Here is a 6,500-nt window from a genome sequence, read left to right on the forward strand (position 1 = left end):
AGCCCGGGCTGGATTCGAACCCGCCACCTTAGGTGTATGTGGCTGGCGCCTTAGCCACTTGAGCCACAGGCACTGAGCCACCAGTCTCATTTTAGACGTGGAATAGTTGTGACTCAGAGAGGCAAGGCTACTTGCCTGTGGACTCCCCCAATGGGATTGCAAACTTCTTATTCTCTTTACAAATACTGTTGAACATCATAGTAGGCAATGAACATAGTAGGCGAAGAGTCACATGTCACAGTCACATTAGTTAGAGTTAGAATCAACCGCATGGGCGTAGTGCCTGTGGCTCAGTGAGTAGGACCCCAGCCCCATACACCGAGGGTGGTGGTTAGAACCCAGCCCCGGCCAAACTGCAACAAAAAATAGCTGGGCATTGTGGTAGGTGCCTGTAGTCCCAGCTCCTCAGGAGGCTGAGGCAAGAGAATCACCTAAGCCCAGGAGTTGGAGGTTGCTGTGAGTTGTGATGCCAGAACATTCTACTGAAGGCAATAAAGTGAGACTCTGTCTCTAAAAAAAGAAAAAAAAAAGAATCAACTGCATGGGATGGAAAATCCCAAATAACTTGAATTAGATAGAAATGAACCATGACTGGGGGAGATAATCCTGGGATGTGTCAGGGACCCAGGCTCTTGCCACATTGTTGATCTGCCTTTCTCAGCACATCAATTTCCAGCTGTTGATATAAGATGGCTCCTTAAGCTCTATCCATTCCATCTGCATTCCAGCCAACAGGAGGCAGGAAGGGGCAGAGATGGGCACACCTCTTTCCTTTAAGGACTCTTCCTGGAAGATGCACATGATACTGTTGCTTCATCCCATTAAGTAGAATTTAGCCAAGTGATGATACTGGGAGCTGGGGAAGTTGGGAAATGTAGTCTTTACACCAGAAGAGGAGAGGCAGGAATACCAGCCTCCTCTTTCTCAAAGGTACTAGGCATGCTCCTGCCCGAGGGGTCTTGGACAGTTCATCCCCCAATGTGAATTCAGCGCTTGGCTGGCACATAGTGGGTGCTCCTAAACATTTTTAAACCAGTGAATACTGGGTTGGTGGTGGTAACAGGTGGTGCCTGTCCCCCATGAAATGAGCACTTTTATTGTACCCATTTCAAAGGTGGGAAAGCCAAGGCTCAGAGGGGAATGAGGACACAGGAAGTGGTAGGGCTGGGCTCTCCAGGTGTGTCCAATTCCAGGGCCCATAGGCCGGCAGAATGGCAACGTATCACGTGTGTGGAAAGACAGAGGGAGAAAGCACTGGTGGCTAAGTCATCTGAATCTGGAGGACCGGCTGGAAGAATGGGTTGGGGGGGGGGGTACAGCTGTAGCTGGACGCAGGGACACCTAAGCTACCATGGTCCTTTTTTTTTGGCCAGGGCTGGGTTTGAACTTGCCACCTCCGGCATATGGGGCCAGCGCCCTACCCTTTTGAGCCACAGGTGCCGCCGGCCACTGTGGTCCTGAGGAAGCTGTTGTTTGCCCTGTTGGCCCTGAGCTCTGCTAGAGCCTAAGGTCAGATCAGACCACCCCAGTTAGCATACCTTTAAATTTCAACTCCAGGGGGCTCAGGGATTTTCAGGGAAAGAAAGCTGGCTCTTTAGAGGAAAAGTACTACTGTCACTAGCTTTGCAACCAGAGCTGCTGTCTGCTAGGCCACTCTTAATTCATTGAATTACGCCTCTTGGGGCAACCTGCTTTGGGTGCTTTTGATAGGGAATACTTGCCTTGTCTTTCTCATACTAAAGATGAGCTGGGCATGTCATTTTTCCAGCCATGCTTGCAGGTTTGATTTGTGGAAAGTGGATCTGTGTCACTTCTGGCCTGAAAACCTTCCCTTGGCTCCTGTTGTGCTTAGGACAGAACCTGAGTTCATCTCCATAACCGACCCACTCTATGGTCTGGTTGCTGTCCCTTCTCTGCTCTTGGGTCCTTCCTCATCCTCTGGTTCACTCAGCTTCTGGCTCACTGGCCTCTTGCCAATTCCTCAAAAGCTACAGGTGAAGCCTGGCCTCAGGGCCTTTGCACATTCTATTCCTACCTTCTGCCACTACATCCTTCCCAGCCCTCCTGGAGGCTGACTATCTTTCAGCATCTTTGACTTCACCGAGAGACACACAAAAGGCCCTCACAGAACAAATGAACACAGAGACATATAAAAGGGTGAAGACTGAGAAAGACATCAGGTGACACATGTCACACTGGGAGGCAAGATGTGTCTGTTGAGAGAAGTCTCTAAGTCCTTCCTTGAGGATCATTCTTGATCCTCTTGAGACATCAAACTCAGGGCTCAGCAGACTTTCTCTGCAAAGGGCCTGATGGTCTCTGCTGTGACTATGCAGCTCTACCACTGTGATGCCAAAGCCATGGTAGACTATGAAAACTAATGGGTGTGGCTTCATCCCAGTAAAACTTTACTTATGGGCACTGAAATTTGAATTTTGCATATTTTTCACATGTCATGTAATATTATGATGCTTTCAATTTTCACCCCAACTATTTACAAATGTAACAAAACTCCAGTTTTAGTTGGATGGTGCTGTACAAATATAAGACAGAAGGTTAGACACAGCCCTCAGGCTGTCATTTGCTGACCCTTGCTTTCTCATAGTCTTTATTTTCTTGTAAGTAGGTGGATTTCTCAATCTGCTAAATTAAATGTGTCTGTATTCATGGCATGCAGCAAGCTCTCAATAAGTGCTTAAAAAATTAAATCCAAAATATATAAACAAAGCTCCCCAAGTCAGCAATGATATCCTCATGGATCTTCTCATGGAAATGAATAGTAGCCAATATTTATAGGGTGTTTTACTGTGGTGAAGACAAAACAATATATGGCCTACTCCCCTGGGGCATCTGTTGCTGTTTCCATTGGCTGTTTCTCTGGGATTTACCTGAATTTTTCCAAATAACGTGTTTTATATATCTCTTGATTTATTGGGTCGATGCTATTTACTGATTTCCTTTTTTTTTTTTGAGACAGAGCCTCAAGCTGTCCGCCTGGGTAGAGTGTCGTGGCATTACAACTCACAGCAACCTCCAACTCCTGGGCTCAAGTGAGTCTCCTGCCTCCGCCTCCCAAGTAGCTGGGACCACAGGCGCCCGCCACAGTGCTATTTTTTTTGGTTGCAGCCATCATTGTTGTTTGGTGGGCCCTGGCTGGATTCAAACCCGCCACCTTAGGTGTATGTGGCTGGAGCCTTAGCCACTTGAGCCACAGGTGCTGAGCCTGATTTCCTATTCTTGAAGGCTGAGATTTAGCTCTCGTAGGCATTCTGCTCCCCCCAATAGTTATATCATGATTATTAGTTAAGTTAAAATTCAGAGGTTATGTTATTATATGTAAATACTGTTCACAGTGTAGCAGTGTACTCCAGGAACACTTATTTCCTAAAATGTGCTTTTTGATTTCCCTGAAGTTAATCACTGCCTTGGTTGTATGTGTCTGTAACTCTCCACTGGAGCCAACTTCTCCACTCAGGGGATTCCCAGGATGTAGCCCCTATTTCTTGGGTTTGAGTCTCCTTATTTCTTGATTTGCTCCCTTGTTATGGGAATGTACATTCTCTAGGGTTTCCAGAGAAAGTATCTTACAGCTGCCCTCTTAGGTAATTAACTGGTGGTTTGGCTGAGGATAGTAATTTTGGGTGGTAGATAATTTCCTTTGCCCTGTGTCTTCCAGTCTACAGTCTTGGGCAGCTAAATGATCTGAAGCTGTCCTGCTTCCTCATCTTTTACTTGTCTCATGATTGGTTTGTTTGTTTCCTCTCTCTGAAAACTCATAGAATCTTCTTATTCCCCACATTTTGTACTTTCACAGTGATGGGTTTTGTGTGGTTTGATTTTCACTGGCTGAACACTTGGTGGGCTCTGTCTCATGTTCTTTTCCTAGCAAACTTTCTTGAATGATATCATTGGTGAATTCTTCCACTCTAGTCTCTCTGTTCTCTTTGTGGAACACTTCTTTGTTATACGTTGGCCACCTTGGATTGATTTTCTCATTCTCTTGGCTATTTTCCTTTTTGTCTTTTCATCCTACTTTTTGGGAAATTTCCTTTACTTTGTCTTCCGACCTGTCTATTGTCATTTTAAACTTGACTATCAGATTTAAATGCCCAAGGGCTCTTTCTGATTCTTTGATTGTCTTTCTCTACTTTTTTCTTTACCTCTAAATTTTATTTTATCTTATTTTATTTTTGAGAGTCTCACTCTGTTGCCTGGGTTGGAGTGCCAAGACATCAGCTTAGATCACAGCAACTTTAAACTTCTAGGCTTATGTGATTCCCCCTGCCTTAGCCTCTTGAGTAGCTGGAACTACAGGTTCCCACCACAAGGCCCAGCTAATTTTTCTATTTTTGGTAGAGACATGGTCTTGCTCTTACTCAAGCTGGTCTCAAACTTCTGAGCTTGAGGGATCCTCCCACCTCAGCCTCTCAGACTACTAGGATAGGCATGAGCCAGATTGTTCCTCTTTAAATCGAAAATGCATACTTGTTTCTTAGCTACTATATTTTCTGTTATCTCTGAGGATAGTATACATATGAGGCTTTTTTCCCCCTATATCTGGTGTTTGAATCAGGAACATAAGGATTTTTCTGGAACTACTTTCTTCTGCTCTTTTTGTCTCTCTCCATCAAGCTACTTTTATTTTCTCTTTCTGAGTTTTGGCCTTTCTTGTCTTGCATTTTGGAGGGAAGGCATCCGAGTTACCATTGTGTGGGTGACTTTCATTTAAACAGCCCGTTTTCACAACCCCTCACTTTTACCCTCCATAGTTCCTGGTTCCCTAAGCCTGAATCTTTCTGTGAAGCAAGAGTTTATTTTATTTAATTATTTGTTTATTTGTTTTATAGAGACAGGGTCTTATTCTGTCACCCAGGCAGGAGTTAAGTGTTGTCATCATAGTTTACCATAGCCTCAAACCACTGAACTCAAATAATCCTTCTGCCTCAGCATCCCAAAGCACTGGGATTACAGCTGTAAGTCACTGTTGCATTATAATTTATAATTTGAAAATAGTCTAAATGTCCAACAATAAGAGAATTACACTGTATTCATTGGATGGAATATTATGCAGCTATTAAAAATTATATATCTCTTTACAATAGCCAAAAGGTGGAAATAACCCAGATGTCCACCAATGTGGTCCATCCACACACTGGAATATCACTCAGCCATGACAAGGAAAGAGGCTCTGACACAGGCTACAATGTGGGTGGACCTTGAGGACATTGTGCTCAGTGAGAGAAGCAGACATAGAAGGACACACAGTGTGAGATTCCATTTATATGAAATGTCCAGAACAGGCAGATCCACAGAGATGGGAAGTGGATTAATGGTTGCCAGGAGCTGGGGGAAGGGGTGGGGAGAGACTGCTGATGGGGATGGGGTTGCTTTTTGGGGTGATGGGTTCTGGAGCTAGATAATGGTGATGGTTGCACAGTATTGTGAATTCACTAAATGCCACTGCGTTGTACACTTTGAATTAGATGAAGTGGTAAATTTTACCACAATTTAAAAAGATGTGTCTGGTAAGTTCATCAAAAGAACTGAATTAGGGCCGCGCCTGTGGCTCAGTGGTAGGGCTCCAGGCCCTATATACTGAGGGTGGCGGGTTCAAACCCGGCCCTGGCCAAACTACAACAAAAAAAATAGCTGGGGGTTGTGGCGGGTGCCTGTAGTCCCAGCTACTTGGGAGGCTGAGGCAAGAGAATTACCTAAGCCCAAGAGTTGGGGATTGCTGGAGCTATATGATGCCAAGGCACCCTACCAAGGGTGATAAAGTGAGATTCTGTCTCTACAAAAAAAAAAAAAAAGAACTGAATTAAACGAAGCATAAATATAAAGCACATGGTAATCAGGTAATAAACCAATGTTGTTACAATGTCAAGTGAGCCGACCTCAGAATGCTTGCTGTAAGTATCCCATCCAAAACCAACAGTGCATTAAAAAAAGCCAAAGGATAGGCTGGCCACAGTGGCTCACACCTGTAATCTTAGCAGTCTGGGAGCATGAGGCACAAGGATTGCTTAAGCCCATGAGTTTGAGGCTGCAGTGAGTTGTGATGCCACTGTGATGTGTGGTGACAGAGTGAGACTCTTGTCTCCAAGAAATCTAAAATAAAATTTAAAGAGAAACTGAAGGGAAATAGAGTGTTCATAGCAGTTCATTGTTTTGTTTACCTTTTTTCATTTTTCTAAATTTTTAAAGTTTTTAGTAATAGGAAAAAGCCAATACATTAGGAGAAAATTTTATTATGGAAAAATATACATAACATAAAATTTGCCACCTTGGGCGGCGCCTGTGGCTCAGTGAGTAGGGCGCCGACCCCATATAGCTAAGGTGGCAGGTTCAAACCCAACCCCGGCCAAACTGCAACAAAAAATAGCCAGGTGTTGTGGCGGGCGCCTATAGTCCCAGCTACTTGGGAGGCTGAGGCAGGAGAATCTCCTAAGCCCAGGAGTTGGAGGTTGCTGTGAGCTGTGACTCCATAGCACTCTATCAAG

This window comes from Otolemur garnettii, unplaced genomic scaffold (genome assembly GCF_000181295.1).
Source record: "Otolemur garnettii isolate 467f Iridium unplaced genomic scaffold, OtoGar3 scaffold00029, whole genome shotgun sequence".
Classification (NCBI taxonomy): Eukaryota; Metazoa; Chordata; class Mammalia; order Primates; family Galagidae; genus Otolemur; species Otolemur garnettii.